The 14,968-nt window shown below is 35.1% G+C and overlaps 1 long non-coding RNA gene across 1 annotated transcript in view; it reads right to left on the minus strand.

Annotated features, from left to right (window-relative positions):
- Window positions 1-1,914: 1,914 nt before the first annotated feature.
- The window catches only part of LOC129229871 (uncharacterized), a 35,060-nt gene continuing 22,006 nt past the window's right edge, over window positions 1,915-14,968 (minus strand). The window contains exons 2-3 of the long non-coding RNA XR_008581120.1: window positions 4,210-4,477; window positions 1,915-2,269 (exon numbers count right to left, since the gene is read on the minus strand). This is a non-coding gene — a long non-coding RNA (uncharacterized LOC129229871). The remainder of the gene's footprint in view (window positions 2,270-4,209; window positions 4,478-14,968) is intronic.

Genomic DNA, 14,968 nt, shown 5'->3' on the forward strand with positions numbered 1-14,968 from the left:
GCGTATATTTGAATGTGCATGCATGAGTACAGGCATCTATTCTTTTGATTTTGCTGGGGTAGAGTACCATTTTTTTTTTTACATTTAATGTCATTTTTTACATTTGCTCATGAGGAGGAGCACTTAAAGCGCAACTTTCTCAATTAAATTAACTATCATTAGAATATATGAATGATATAGAATTTTGCGATGCACTGTTTTGGCCCAGTTTTTATGCTATCTAGCATAAAATTTCTAGCTTGTGCTGCTTGAATAAGTTGCTAGCCTAGTAGGAATTACTAGCACTACTTGCTGCTATTCTAGCAGTAATTGACTAGCACCAGATGCTATTTTTTTCTTTGCTAGCTACCATTCATTGCTTTGTTTTAATCTTTCCTAGTAAGATTTCTACCACATGTTGCTTTTATGTTTTGCTAGTTCTAGCAGACTTGCTAACATGCCATGCACTGTTTTGGCCTACTTTTACTGCTAGCTAGCATACAATTTCTAGCTTGTGTTGCTTGAATAAGTTGCTAGAATATCAGCAAATACTATCACTACTTGCTGTTATTCTAGCAGTAATTTACTACCACCGGGTGCTAATTTTTCTTTGCTAGCAACCATCCAGTGCTCTTTTTTTAGCTTTTCTAGCAAGATTTATACCATGTGTTGCTTTAATTTTTTGCTCGTTCTAGCAGACTTGCTAGCATGCCATGCACTGTTTTGGCCCACTTCTAGTTCTAGCTAGCATACATATTCCAGCTTGTGTTGCTTGAGTAAGTTGCTAGCCTAGCAGCAATTAATAGCACCACTTGCAGCTATTCTAGCAGTATTTTACTACCACCAGATGGTATTTTTTCTTTGCTAGCTACCATCTAATGCTTTTTTTTCTCGCTTTCCTAGCAAGATTTCTACCATGTGTTGCTTTTATTTGTAGCATGCCATGCACTGTTTTGGCCCACTTTTAGTGCTAGCTAGTATACAAATTCTAGCTTGCGTTGCTTTAATAAGTTGCTGGTCTAGCAGCAATCAACAGCACCACTTGCTTTCGCTCACTGCTATTCTAGCATGATTTCTACCATCTGCGGTTTTTTTTTTGCTAGCCTAGCTTGGTTTCTACCTTATGTTGCTATTTTTAAATACTAGTCTAGCATCATTTCTACCACCCGTTGCTTTTAATTTTTGCTAGAGTAGCATTTCTACCATAGGTTGCTTTTATTCTTTGCTAGCCTAGCACAATTTCCACCATGTGTTGCTTTTTTAATGCTGGTCTAGCATCATTTCTACCACCCGTTGCTTTTAATTTTTGCTAGAGCAGCATGATTTCTACCATAGGTTGCTTGTATTCTATGCTAGTCTAGCAAAATTTCCACCATGTGTTGCATTTTTTAATGCTAGTCTAGCTTCATTCTTGCCACCCCTTGCTTTTCTTTTTGCTAGACTAGCATGATTTCTAACATGTGTTGCTTTTATTTTTTACTCGTCTAGCACCATTTAAACCATCCGTTGCTTTTAATTTTTCCTAATATTTATTGCTAGTCAAGCATAATTTCTACCAAGTGTTGCTTTTACTTACTGCGTTTCTCACAACATTTCTACCACCCTTTGCTTTTATTTCTTGCTAGTCGAGCATGATTTGTACCATCTGTTGCTTTTCTAGCATAATTCCGGCCATACGTTGCTTTTTATTTTGTTACTCCAGCAGTTTCACTACCTACCGTTGGTTTAATATTTTCTTTTCTAGCATGATTTTATGCATTTCTTTTAGTTTTTGCTGTTCCACAGCTGCCAATCATGCAGAGAGGGGAAAAAAAACATGTCCAATTTAGACTAAATTACTGAATTAAGTAAACATTATGTAAATGAACTTTCAAAATTTCAAATTTAAAATAAGATACTTAGCACTAACTTCTGCAAGGTTATACTTTGAAAATGCTAAATATAATGAATTAAAATAAAATTACACCATTGTTAATTTTAATTGTATTCCTTCCTTCATTGACATAATTATGCAACACAATATTACAAAACTAAATTTTAACTGACATTTCTCAATTGTTTGGCAAATATAAGATTGCCATCTATTATCTGTTTCAGCCTTTTGTCTTCTCCATAATAACTATAAAAAGTAACCAATTACAAACAATATGGGCAAAGTACATTTTATTGGAAAATTTGTCTACCACATATGTCTTGGATTTTATCGGACAGATATCTTTTTTTTTTTAAAATTCTTCTTCCATTTCTGAACAGTCTCTTTTTCTTTTTACGAGATATTCTCTCATTCGTCCTAAAAAGAAAATAAACCATGAAATTAATAAAAAAAACTATGAATGACTGTAAAAGTAGCACTTGGGAAATGTCCCAAAGTTTTGCAGCTGAACCTCATTACACGGTTGGGGCATATATTTTGTACCTACATAATATTACTGCAGTATAATGAAACTGAAAGTTGACGACAATAGTATATTTTGTTTCCATGATTATAGATAATACTAAATTTGCCGTTACACTTCACTGTTATCATTTCACACACATTAGTTTACAGTACATTGAGTTTTGTACGAGGCTTCCCTTTTCAACAAGCCACTGTAATCGGTAAGATATAAGCAATATGAAATATTTCAACTTCATACGTACATTGAAGCACCATTTATACGTTTTTGAAGTGACTGGAAAAAACAAAAAATTTATAATAAGTATATGTTAATATACATTATTCTCTAATGGGACAAAATTTTAAAATACATCCTCATACAAGTAATAGCTAGTGGTTGAGTAACCCGTGTGCTTCAACAATGAAACTCGCGCCATCGCATGATAATTTGATAATATGTTTTAACATGAAGGGAAAGGCTGAACAAAACTGAACTTGATCCGGTAACTAAACTTTTACTAGTAAGACTTTCATTTCAAGAAAACAAAGAAACCAAAACAATTAACGCTATGTACTGGAGTTTAAAGTTAATCCACTGTAGTTAGGGTTAAAATTTCAACTATCAAAATATCATCAAACAGGCAATTGATTCGTTCAAATGTAGAAAGAATTTTAATCCGTCATACCGTGACAGACTATTTTATAGTAAATGATAAGAACTGGTAGAGTAGTAACTCATTGACGGTGCTTCACTGTATATATAATCAACTTTCGGTTCCGTTCATATAAAATTTCCGAAATCAGTATCTTCTTTTTGCAAAAATTAAATGTTTTTAGTTTTTTTACCTTGAAACAAAAATGTACGCACAAAAAATTATAGCCAACATAAGAAACTCATACTTGCGCACAATTTCTGTACTATCTTAAAACATCCAAGGGCTTGAAATGGAACGTAGAAATAGTCATTGTGTATAACAAGCATGGACATGTGCAAATCTACAGATACATAACGCAAATGGAATTTGTTTATTAAGATAAATGGACATGAGACAATGATACCTCGGGTAAAATCAGTTTAAGTCTACCAAGGCAGTGTAACAGGGTTCTACTGTATGGAAATACTGCATTCGATTTCAGCATATTTAACAGGAATAAATGCAAACAATTTTCTATAATTATCCTGCTTCTGTACTTTTAGAGAATGAAATAGCAAAAATATTTGCTCACAACTCTTTGAAAGAGAGATGCAGGGGGATGTTGATGGCACTCTATACAAAGTTCCCCCCAAAATTTCCTTGCCTTGACTTCCCTCCTTCTACTTGAGCACTCCTGAGTTATCAGAACATTAATCTATTTTTCCTCATGGGACAGATGAAACTCACTGCTTGAAACAAACTATTGATCCAATGTCAAAGTATTCAGTAGGTTTGTTTCCTGGCAGGCAACTATTTGCAGACTTCAGGAACAGACAGTCTGTAATTTTGAGTAGTAGTTTCGACGTCAGTCAATTTGGACGTTTAGTAGTTTAGCTCAATAATTTTGCAAATGAGAAGTTGCTTCAAATGGAAGTTTTTATTAATATATCCTAGAAAAATGAAAGTCGCCTAAACATATCTAAAAATTTACGAATCTATCAATACCTGGTTTGACTGTCAATTTTCTGCTATTTGGTACAAGTTACGAGACATATACATAAATGCATATATAGATAGATACACTATTAACAGTACAATTTATAACATTTGTTTGTGTTTATCTTCAACTTATTGCCTTATTACAATGTTTAAAAAACAATTTTTTTTAATTAAAAAAAAAAACTAGCATTCATAGTAATTAGGGGACATTTGTATTACCTGAAATTACAGCCAATTTTTCTGGTGTGAGGGGAGGCTTTGCCTGTTGCTGGTTGGAATGTGTAGGGGTGGAAGGTATAGACTCCGGATCCACTTTCTTGGGTCCATTCCTGTTTCGGCAGGCTTTCCCCTAAACAGACCTCCCAGCAAGGACGTCACTCCCCCAAATCGCAACTGCCAAACTCTTCGTGAATTTTCTTACATGATCTAACTCGCATATCCCCTGGTATACTTTTTTATTGATGGAGATTCCTGCTCCAAGTTCAACCTGCAAGGAAAAATTAGATAATATTAAAGCTGCATAGTTTCATCAAAGCAGAATAGGAATGCAAATAAAACACATAATAGTAAATTTCCACTTCTATATTACATTAGTACATAGCAGAAAGAGTTCTAGAAATTTAGAAAACTAAAATTTTCAGAACACCTGATCAGTTATTTCAGTTAGTTCTAAGCATTTCTCTTTATTATGAAATTTATTATAACAGGATGGCGACAGGAACTGTGTTAAGTTCATCAAATTCTTCCTTGAAGGCGTCTAATCCTATGAAGAATTAGGCTTTACAAAATAAAGAAAGTACTTCGGTATCTATTACTTTCCCTGTTTGGTCGCCAATGATGTGACAGACACCAATCCGTGAAGTGTAACCCCGCTTCTTCCAGGTTCCATCGCCGCTTATAGTAATCGAAGATGAACCAGTGGCCTTAGCTTCATCTTCAGCAGCAGATATCGATTGCTCAGCAACGGTGCTTGTACATTTTTACAGCACTTTGATTGCGGCATTGTATGATTTTTTCGCCATTGGTTTCGAGAGGTCCATTATGCCAGAAAAAAGTTCTTATTGCAGCGTAGCCCAGTCCTAAGGAACGGATTGCATAAATAAATCTATAATTTACTTCAGAAATTTTGTTAGAGCTCTTCATTAAAGTAAGTTCATCACAGCTTTTGCAAATTATGGAAATATTCGACTGCAATCCATATTCTATTTCCTCATTGAGAATGATTTCTCCACCATAGGTTTTGCAACACAAAATTTTTTGAAAAATTGTAAACATGTGCTTCAAATCTACTATGGGATAACCTTCAAAATCAGAATTATTATCTTCTTTTATTCTTACATTTTGTCCAAATTTTCCGAATTAAGCATTTAAATCAGCTGATTCAGTTTTATTCTGCTTTCTTGTATACATACTGCCAGTAAACTTCCTTTTCTTCGGTCGTTTACCAGAGGCCCTTTTAGGCTTTATTTTATCTGGAAAGACATTCATTTTAACTAATGTTGAAACACTATAAAGTAATACAATATTTGTAAATTAATTAGGAGAATCGACTATTTCAAAGACGAAAACAAAAACCAAGCGAAGTCGCACTCCTCAAAACAACGATGTGAAATAAAAGCAGATATCAAACTCAAACTGTAAACAAACTATACAAGTAGAAGTTTTTTCTTCCAAGGATAAGTAAGTAAATTAAGTTAGAGATAAATGTAACATGGAGTATTAAACTTGGGATGTTATGAGACCGTATGCACCAGATGTCAGTGTCAGCTGAGTGTAAAACGTAAACAAATCGGTTTGGCTCTTTAAATCCTGAAAACAGTTGTTACTGACTTTTGCATAACTTTGTACCTAATGCAGATTTTTTAATGAGGTTTGTTTTAATTTGCTTCTAAGAAAGGTGGTTATCATTTTAAGTTTAAAAAGAAAATCGATTTTTTGAACATTTCAAAGGTACCTAACCCCTTAAACAAACAAATAAACAGCCCAATTGCTCTAACTCTCCCCCAAAAAGAGTCGTTGTAAATAAAGCACAAATCCAAAAATCCACCACCGCAACTACGAATTACACCACTGGTAACTGTCTAAGAAGAAAAAAAGAAAATTTTAGCACGCGCTTAAATTGGGGTGTCCTCTAATCAGAGACCTCCAAAATATCAATTTAAAAAAGAGGACTTCTTGTTAACCAGCACGAAGGTCAAACTCATCAAATCCCCTCCTCTTCCTGCTGACTAGGAGGTCGAGGATGTTGAATTTGTAGAAACTCCCCCATCCGATGATCAAGGGTGGGTGGAACATCTTCCTTCCTCTTGATGCACTTATCTTTCTTTGGCCGTTTTTCGTTCTCTCTCTTCTCCATGGCCCTGAATATTCTCTGTTGGAATTGTCAGAGTTACTGGCATAATGTCACGACGTCAAAGATCTTGTCGAATATCACCAACCGACCAAATTCTGTCTGCAGAAAACATTCCTGTCGCCTGTTGATAAACCGAGGTTGAAAGGTTTTAACATACACCGCAAGGACTGCTTGTCAGGCGATCGTCGTTGTGGAAGGGTGACATTGCTGATATCTAATGATTGCGCATCTAGCCAGCTCAATATCAACGCGTAAAATGCAGGCAGTAGCTGCGCGTGTTCAACTTCACTCGTTGTTCTCAGTTTGTTCTGTATATATCCCACCTTCTTACAATTTGAGAAGCGTGGAATTGCAGACGCTGGTAGATCAACTTCCTCCTCCATTTGTCATCTTGGGGGATTTTAATGGTCATAATCCTCTCTGGGGGAGTCCAGACTCCAACAGTAGAGGTCTAATAATAGAAAAGTTTATAGAAAACCAAGGAATTCATTGAAGTGGCCAGGGAAGCATCTGTGTGCCTTGGAGAGCATGTTGGCAGATGCGAGCACTGTGTGGTCGGGCGTTATCCTGCTGAAAAATTTCATTAGGTAGCCCTTGAAGGTAAGGGATTGCCACCGGCCGCAGCACGTTATCCAAGTATCGTTGGGCCGTCATAGTGCCCTGAATACGAACTAGAGGTGATATGGAATTGTACGCAATTGCGCCCCAAACCATTATGCCACGTCGTCGTGCGGTGGGATGTTCCACAGTTACTGCCGGATTAGATCTGTCTTCACGTCGACGCCACACACGTATGCGGCGACTATCACTGGATAAACAGAAGCGGGATTCATATAAGAAAACGACATTTCGCCATTCTGTCATCCACGTAGCTCTAGTCTGACACCATACTAAACGTTGCTGTCTATGTTGTGGGTCTTCTTAGCGGACGCCGTGATTGCAGACCACGTGCGACCAAACGACGGCGGGAAATGGTTCTGGTTGACACGGGAACATGCAGGGTATCTTGCACCTGCTGCAGAATCGAGGAACAAGTGACTTGTGGATCTGCCACAGCTGGTCGGTGGATGCGTCGATCCACGCGTTCTGACGTCACTCTGGCTGCCCCTGCACCCCTCAATTTTCCCACATTTCGTTGTTCCAACCATCTTCGGCACAGCTGATGCACCTTCCTCACATCCATGTGGGTATTCGCTGCGATTTGACGTACGGACCAACCTCCCCTTCTCAGTCCAGTCACCATACCCCTCATAAAATCGTCTATCTGTTGGAAGTGCCTTCGTTGACGGCTGCCTGGCATTCTCTCGTGTTACACATATCCTCCAAGACAAAAACAAAATTTCTTCGATAATTCTCCAGTAAGAAATAACGACACGAATATTGCCCATTCTGCAAGTTCCTTCCCTTATATCTTACTTCACGTGCGTCGGAGAGCTGCGCATTTTACATCATTTACATACCTCAGTGATGCAGGTCTACTCTAAAATTTGCATAAATTTCTGAACGTTCCTTCTTGGTGTTGCATTTTCAATGTCGAGCAGTGTATATATATATATATTTTTGATATGCATTTGATGGTGTTCCAGTTATCACTGATTTAGAATTTATCGAGCTACTGACTAATGTTATCCAACTTGCCTGTGTACGCATTGTACCTATGCACTTCTTGGCAAAATTTTACTATGTGTTAATGCCAACGTTTTACGTCTGCCGGAAATTGTCATAGTGTATAAAAGCGAGCAAGATATTTATCAAATTGGGTTATTGAGCATATTTACTTATTGATGCTTGTTAATATTTCCCTCCGAATGCGAAATAGTTTATTTTTCTTTTTTTTTTTCAACACGACAGTTTTAAACTTATAAAATACCATTACATGACTTAATCTTTTGAAAATATCAGAATATAGGTGGAAAGAATGGAATGGTTGCATTTTTACGTGCGGAAAAAAGTAATATCATTTCTAGTTTCTCCCCATCAGTCATTTTAAAAATTATTAATTTTTAAATATTATATAATGTGCCATATAGGGGAATGTGGGGCAAGGTGAAATAGTAAAGATGACATAGGTCTAACAATGCATAGTTAGAAGTATTTCATATTTAGTAAAAGAAAAAAAAAGATTATCAAAGCTTTAAAATAGTTTATAAATAGAGATTTTTGTGAAAAAGTTTTCTGCTAGAGTTACACAGAAGATTCTAGTAGTAATTAGCGATTTTTGGAGGACTGAAGACTTTTGAGATTACGTCGTCGAAATACCTGTTCAAAAATTGGAGCCAAAAAGTTACGTTCTGCAGCAAAACAAAATTTTAAGGTGTCTTTGGTGACAAATGAGGAAGGACTGTTATTATGGTTGGTTGTATTTGGTTTAATGTTACAACAGCCTTTTTAGGCTATACTGCGCCAAACGGTTGTTTCGTATAATGAAAATGTGTACCAAAAGTGTGCTGTAGAATAACGGACATAAAACTTCTAGAATTTTGAAAAATATTGTCGAAAAATACACATGAACGAAGTTTTAAATTTAGAAACACACTTTTCTGGGGTCACCTGTAGAAAATATACAAAAAAAAAAAAAAAAAAAAAAAAAAATCTGTGAGACAGCACTATTACTGTCATAAAAGGAGTTGTTCATATCTGTGAGCATAAAGTGTAGTGAAATTGAAATTAGAATGACTACACCGCTAGTAGAAGTGAATTTGCAAAACATGTCCACAACCTGAAGTTGAAGAAAATAAAAACACGAGGAGCTGTTTTCTTCAATGGAAAAATCTGTATTTATTATCTTTAGAGATTGCTAAAGTTGTAGTATAACATCCTTATTAGTATATAAAAACATTTTGAAAATAAGTGTATCTGCCGCTATGATACAACGAAACAAAGTTCAATTTACGAGCATGCTGGTTCCATGGAATATAAAGCATCTTCATACATACAAAACAGGCCTAAAGGCATTTCAGAACTTTATAATTAACATCACGTTGTAGACTATCACGACCTGCCAGGAGTAAAGAGCACTGGCAGGCATCACAAATTACGACAAGTTACAACATGCAATACATATCGGCAACGAGAGAGAGAGAGAGCGAAAAAGATCGCTCAAAGTATTTTAAGTCTTCAAATGGCTTTCGAATCAAGAATATGCAAAACACAAGAAGATGTGTTGCCAATCAAAAAGTAACTCAATCTAAAAAAAACTCTCGCGGTTATAAGATATAATGAACTGGTGACTCGGTTCCCCCAAAAGTTCATTCATTTGACTGAGTTATCGCGACCGATCACACGAATGACGTCACAACGTGATGCAATGTCTACATCGAAAGACGATTGATTCTGCATAATGCAAAAACGTATTTTTAATGATTCTTTTTCGAATTAAATGATTCTTTCACTTTTTGTGAAAGTTTTTAAATTAAAAATCTAACAATATCTACGGAAAGCTCAGTTTAATTTTAATTGTTTTATTCGAGCATACACATCCAAACTCCGATTTTCGGCGAGACGTTCTTGAGAAAAATATTTTATAAACTTCTTCAACAAGATCATTCGCTCTTCACAGATGTGTCTGAATATGCTCAGAAGCATGTACTCCGCTGGAAATATCTACTAATGCATCATCCCTCCATGTAAAAGGATTCATCATTGATGTTATGGTGGTAGACAACGTTCTCAATTAAGCCTTCAAGTTTTTTAATTTCAGATCAATATAATCTTTTTTAAGAATATCACTTTTCACAGTTCCAGTAAGGTCTTCACATGATATGCTTATATGCGGTAAATGATGCGAAAGTATCCATCTATGTAAAGCAGCAGAGTTTTTTGCTAATCTAGTGAGTCCGGCTTTGGTTTTTGAATCTCGATTCGCTGTCTGTTCATTAACTCGATCCATTGCAATACCATAGAGCCCATAATTATCTTGTCGTTGAGCAATAAACTGTCCATTGCATAGTTCTTAGTAAATAGAAGGGTGTGTTTCTGATAAATGTAACATTTCGTGCAAGTAGATTGGTAAATACCTAGCATAGTTCAGTCGATCATATGAAAAAAACACCGAGCATAGTTCAGTCGATTATATGAAAAAAAACTAAGGTTTCATTTCTTCGAGCATCCCAAAATGTAAATGCCAGTCACCAGTCCTAGTTGCTCTTAAAAATCTCAGAAGACATCCAAACATATAGTTAAATATGTTATCCAAAAGCAAATGTTGCATTGCTTTTCAAACGATAAGAAATAAAGTCCTCAAACTTATCAAAAATTTATTTGACATCTGAAGACAATTCATTCTTTTTCAAAAGATCGAGTCTATAATTTTGATGAAGTTCTTTCGACATTCCTAAGCAAAGGGCTCGTTCGCCATCGGAAATAAAATTCAAAATCTCATTACATAAATCTATGCAGGGCTTCAAAAACTATTTTAAGGAAACGTAAACTGAGATTGTAGTGTTTGTCACTTGGTACTCCATTGACAGATCCTTCAGCAACTATTTCAGATTCAATCATGATGTTATCGAGTCCAGCATCTTTGAATCGCTTGCAAGAAGGGACATTATAATGTGGAAAACTAAACGTTGCTTGAATTTCTCTTCTTTCCAACACAAGTGTTGCAAAACTTCCAGGAACAATGCTAGCCGGAAGACCACCAGAAGAATTTAACTGCATTTCTGCAAGCGCAGTATCGTATTCTAAAACTGCGGAATGAAACACAGTGCTCTAGTCCATTCAAAATGTTGATGACTTTGGCAGTAATATGTCTTACACACTTAGCTAAAGACAAATGCTTTGTGGTCTGCATTCTGCTAGAATAAGAAATGTATAAATGTCATAAGCTATGGAAAGAATTTTTCGTTTTGCATTTAGAGAAATATTGACAAATTGTTCAGTTTCAACATCCTCTGTTTCATCCATACTCCAAACCCAAAATTTAACTAATAAGTACGGCATCATATTTTCAGCAAAAACTTCGCTCAAATCATCTTCAGTTGGGGGCCATGTACACTCGAAAGAAGGGGATGATTTTATGATATTTTTTTAAAGATTAATGCTGCTTTATAGAGTGTCATGGTGCGTCGCGTTAATTTTAGAAGATTTTATAAAAAAATATTAAAAGATAACACTATTAACTTTCTAGGCCATGGGAGTGGAAGCATCGTCGCCGCAATAACTTAAGGCCAACTACAGCCTTGAATGCCTAAGGAACTTTAAAAATCAAAAGAGACTTACCCCAATGTAGCATGAAGATTTTACGAAGAAAGCACAGACGCTTTTTGTTACTTGGCAGAAAGAAAAAAACACATTTTACTGGCTTAATAACCGTTTTTGATGACATACACGAAATTTTAGGGTGATCACAGCTTAAAAAAAATAAAAATGGTATTAGTTGGGAACATTGTGTACATCAGGTGCAAAAAAGATGGGGTTGGAACAAATGACGCAGCATCTAAAGCCATCGGGTGGCTCTCAGGACACCGTGGTTCAAATTAGCATTTCATGGTGAAGAATTTCGTTATCACATGACGCGATGGCCAAACGGAGGGTTCACTAGTATTCGAAATTCATCTAGATGGTAGAAGGGATAAGCGGGAAGCCATCGGCCTCTTCTCGCACGTTTTTGTTAATCATCAGCTTATGGTTGGTATCATCGTGTAATCTTTTACTCTCTAATCACTTGATTAAATGGGGAACTCGTAAATGGATTCAAACTAAAATCTTCACCTCATATCAGAGGACTTAAACATATGGCAACATAATGCCGCGGTCGTCCAAGGACGCCGGGCAACTTCGTTTCATTTTGGCCATCGCTACACGGAACTTTCCTTCAATCCATCTTTCAACTCATTAAAAGTCCTTTCGGCATTCCGCGATTCAAGTTACTTCAGATTTCCTTTCCTTTCACTTCAAGGCATTAGTCAGAGGGACGGCGAGGACAGAATACTTAGGGATGTATCTAGAATAATACCCCGCCATCCCTAAAAATGATCTTATCTGGGTTTTGTTTTTAGGTGTTGGTATTAATTGCCTTTATTTTCACCTCATTGGGAGACCTTTTTCCAGACCCCACCTCATGTCCAAGAAACATGACGTGATCCCTAGCAAATCTACACTTTGAGAGTTTCACAACTAGACCCGCCTGTCCGAATTAACATGCGTCAAATGTTCCTTCCAATTATTCGAAAATATAGTGATGTCGTCAATATATGGTAACGCATACTCTTCCATTCCTACTAAAACTTGTGCCATCAATTTACAAAAATAAAATGAAGAGTTGACTAGGCCAAACATAATTTTATTAGGAATGTAAAACCCCAAAGGAGTCATGAACGCCGTATACCTCTTGGATTCTTCAGAGAGCCGTATCTAAAAATCCCTTTTGTCAAATTCATCAAGTTCTTAAGAAACCTGAAATTAAAAACTGGTGAATAATATTATTTTATAACATAATGCCTATTAAGACTAGGTATTGTTGAACTTCTTCAAACACCTCAGCCAAGATTTAAAAAAAATTAAGTTGACTATCTCATACTTGCTTCCTCTCTCAGATCCAGCAATTTCTTTTTATTAATTAATTTTTTAGTTTAGCAAAAAAGCGAAAATGCTTTGTTTATTTTCGTCATTGAGGTAGTATTTTCGCATTTCGCAAAAAATGTGACCATAGCGGAAACTCGGACTAGATTCAAAGTACTTTACAATTTAACATCTGGACCAGTCTAGATGGGCCAGAACCTGCTGCTGATCGTCACATTTGCATTTGTCCTGATCAATCTCTTAGAACCCTTAGACGAACAGCCTATTTTAATTTTGAACCCAGTCTGAAAGGAAGTAAATGATGAACACTCAAAGTTGTAGCAATTTGTTAAAAATTGTTCTCGTACCTGTACCAGAAATTCTTCTTTTCTTAGACTGCAATTGACTATCACAAAAGCGAGGAGGAAATTTTTTTTTCACGCTTTTTTGATGTCAAATCTTCATCTGAGCTTGAAAATTCCGAATCCAAATCAACATTTGACTAATCTCTATATAAATTTAATTTTTTTGATGCTCTGGCAAAACAATCTATAATAAATTTTTAAAAAAATCAATAATTTTTAAGAAATATATGTGGACATTTTTGAAATTTACTACAGCTAAACAACTTGTTTCGAAATATACTTTTATTCGAAAAGTATCCCATCAACACAATTTTGAATAAGCTTCTTCATGACGCTTTCAGAGCATTTTGAGGGCCAATAAGTTAGTAATCCATTCCTCACAATCCACATAGTTGGAATGATTTCTAATGTATTCTCCTCCAAAAACTTTACTACTGAATAAGCTTTTACAGGAGCAGTTATTGCACAGACAAAAATATGAACACAAAACATTATTTTTGAAGTAAGAAGCTTCAAATCAACTGCCAACTAAAATGGCTAAAACCAAAGTTATCCAGCACTTGATACTAATGCAGTTCAAATGAATCATACAAAAAGACAACATATGCAATACATGAAATGCTAAGAGCAAGCGTCTGGTACGTAACTCAACAAAACCGAAATTATGAACAACAGTCTTGACTTAACAATTTTGAAATAAAATTTGCGTAATCGTACAGTAACCCTTCGTTACATTGCTCATTCGGTTAGATCTGGCTTCTCCTTTGTCTCCCTAAAAATTGCATTTAGAAAGAAAAAAGGAAAAAGATGTTGCTTGCTCAAGCTGCAACTTTTCTTTCGTATTCCATTATAAAACAATTGAAATATTTTGAAACATTTTTTGTTATTTTAAAAGCAAAATTGGTAGACTCATTTTGTTTGATTGTCATTTAAGAAAATCACCTTTATATGATAATAAACTAATCTTTTTGTGGCTGCATAGGTCATTGATTTGTATGTACTGTATTTGAATCTTAAATTTTTATAACTTCGATTATATCAGATTATCAAATGTACCATGCTTTTTTGTTGTCTCTTAAAATGTGCGATATAACGAGGGTCACAGTAGCTAGTAATTTAAAAGCTAGCTAGCTTGAGAAGTCATACATAATAACTATAACAATATTCAATGCATATCAGGTAAATATTATGCTTTCATTTGATGATAAAATGTTTTGTACAATAGTTATAAATATAATGCAACTATTTTGTATTAAAAATTACAAATAAAAACATTTTGAGAAGTAACAGAAAGTATATTTAATACAAATTAAAAAAAAAAAAAAACAACTAACTTATAATTGAAATCACTTCTTCAGTTTATATCAATCTAGCTAGGAAAAGAAAACATTGCTTTTCAAAAAAAGTAGTTCAGCAGAACCTTAATTAACAAAAGGAACCAGATATCCTTCATTTAATCCAAATTTCCGCACAGAAGAAAGTATTTGAAAATTGAGACTTATTCTTTTGACAAAACATTACTAGAAACAAAAAATTTGTTCAAAAAATGTCAAAGGCTGGATAATGCAAAGCAAATTTAATAAATCATAATGCTCCAGAAATTTAATAGCGAGTTTGAATAAAATAAAATCGAGATTGATTAAAAATTATGCAGAAAGAAAAAAAAAAAACATTATTAGAGATTCACAAAATACCAAATTTTACGGCCTAAGCCAAATACTTAGCATTCAATAAGATTCTAACTCAATATTTGGCTAAA

Source organism: Uloborus diversus, chromosome 9 (genome assembly GCF_026930045.1).
Source record: "Uloborus diversus isolate 005 chromosome 9, Udiv.v.3.1, whole genome shotgun sequence".
NCBI classification, from domain to species: Eukaryota; Metazoa; Arthropoda; class Arachnida; order Araneae; family Uloboridae; genus Uloborus; species Uloborus diversus.